Source organism: Piliocolobus tephrosceles, unplaced genomic scaffold (genome assembly GCF_002776525.5).
Source record: "Piliocolobus tephrosceles isolate RC106 unplaced genomic scaffold, ASM277652v3 unscaffolded_26124, whole genome shotgun sequence".
NCBI classification, from domain to species: Eukaryota; Metazoa; Chordata; class Mammalia; order Primates; family Cercopithecidae; genus Piliocolobus; species Piliocolobus tephrosceles.
In genome coordinates, this window is record NW_022308893.1 from 1 (window position 1) to 1955 (window position 1955).

The 1955-nt window shown below is 62.8% G+C and overlaps 1 long non-coding RNA gene across 2 annotated transcripts; it reads left to right on the plus strand.

Moving 5' to 3' along the window:
- The first annotated feature begins 28 nt into the window (after positions 1-28).
- On the plus strand, positions 29-1949 carry LOC111534935. Of its 2 annotated transcripts, none has more exons than XR_003307951.1 (5): positions 29-82; positions 357-404; positions 1016-1138; positions 1453-1528; positions 1615-1949. It is a non-coding gene; the product is annotated as an uncharacterized LOC111534935 (long non-coding RNA). The 2 variants fall into 2 exon arrangements; XR_004228733.1 differs by having other exon boundaries at positions 40-82; positions 354-404.
- The last annotated feature ends 6 nt before the right edge of the window (positions 1950-1955 follow it).

Genomic DNA, 1955 nt, shown 5'->3' on the forward strand with positions numbered 1-1955 from the left:
CTCCTCAGCCTCCTCTCTTTCTTTTACCCAGGACCCTCCGGGAGTCCCAGCCCCCCACCCATCAGTCCCATCCCCACACCTAGTGAGTCCCTGAGGCCGCTGGGCTCGGAGGGAGCACAGCCTCCCCCACGTTTCCCGGAGTCCCATTCCCCTCGGGGACTCAAGCTCCGGCTTCCATCTCGGGAGCTGGGCAGAGCCAGAGGAGGGGCCACAGGCTCCCAGGGGCTCTGAGGCTGGGCCAGTGAGGGGCGGGGTCGAGGCAGAGGGAGGTGTTGGGGCCCAGCCTGGGGGAGGAGCAGCTGGGCTGACGGGGGGTCAGGGCACCCAGCCCTCACCTTCCCATCCTGACCCAGCAGGCCCTGAGGACCAGCCCCTCAACCCCACGGGGTCGGACCCCCAGAGTGGTGAGTGGGGGCTCTGAGTGGAAGGTGGGCGGGGTCCTGGGGAGGCAGGGGTGGGTTCTGTCCTAGGTTCAGGCTCCTCTGGAGATGGTGACGTGGACAGGCCCCTCCCCTGCCTGGGCCTCAGTTTCTCCAGGTGTAAAGGAGAGAGACCTGCAGGTGGGAATGTTCCTTTCAGCTCTGACTCCCAGTTGTGGCCTCCTGGGAGAGGAGGCCTCCCAGGGAAGCCTCCTAGACCCAATTCTGCAGGGGCCTGTCCTGTCCCACCTGCAGCAGTGACGGTGACCTGGGGCAGGGGAGGGGAGCAGGGCTGTGGTTCAGCACGGTCAGGCTCTTTCCCTGCATCTCTGGGGCTCAGCTCCGGTGCTGGGAACAAGGGCTGCAGGTCAGACTCCCGGGTTCCCTTCCCAGCTCTGCCGCTTCCTGGCTGGGGGTCCTGGGGCAGGCGATTCCCCTCTCTGAGCCTCAGTTTTCCATCTGTAAGGTGGGTGGGTGTTTCCATTTCGTGCTGTACGACTGTTGTGGGGGTTGGAGGTGACGAACAGAAGGTCCAGCACACAGTAGGTGCTCATGTCAATGACATCACCCCCATTTCTGATGTCATCATGCTCAAGGTCTGGGAAGGCACCTGGGGGTTGTGACTGGGGTCTCAGTGGCCTTCGTCCTGCTGCTCTTCCTCCTCCTCCTCCTCTTCCTCGTCCTCCGACATCGACGTCAGGGCAAACGCTGGACATCAGGTGAGTAGGGAAGGGGGCACCCCATGGGACGACTGAGGGTGGGCTCAGGGCACCAGCCAAAGGGAATCCAAACCACTGGGCAAATGCAGCTTTGAGGAACTGTTCCAGCATTTCTCACCAGGCAAATGGAAAAAGCACTTAATGTCAGTCCCACCTACAAATGTAAAGTGTCCTTCGGGCTCTGTCCATCTCATGGGGCATTTGGAACACGGAGGCAGGAGTGTTTTCAGGTTTCCTTCCTCACCTTCGAGCTGTGTGTGGGGTCAGGGGGCTCCGATGTTCCCAGGGCTGAGGCTCTGTCCTTCTTCCCCCAGCCCACAGAAAGGCTGATTTCCAACATCCTGCCGGGGCTGTGGAGCCAGAGGCCAGAGACAGAGGCCCTCAGAGGAGGTAATTCTGCCCGAAGACCCCAGACTCCCACCGCCCCCGTACACCACCCCCGTACACCGCCCCTAAAGCTCCCGTTCCTCCCCCAGGTCCAGTCCAGCTGCCGACACCCAGCAAGAAAACCTCTGTGAGTGACAGGAAGAGGCGACCAGCCAGGAGGAGATGGGGGAGGCGACCAGCCAGGAGGAGATGGGGGAGGCGACCAACCAGGAGGAGATGGGGGAGGCGACCAGCCAGGAGGAAGATGGGGGCCCCAAAGTTTCTGTGGCAAAGGGGAAAGGGGCACAGGCTGGAAAGGGTCTGGGGCTCAGGGTGAGATGATCTCACCCCACACTGTGGGACCTCGGGGACATCGCAGCCCCTCCCTGCATCGCAGTGGCCCCAACTGGGAGCTGGGCAGGGGCCGGCAGGACTCAGAGGTCTCAGGGAA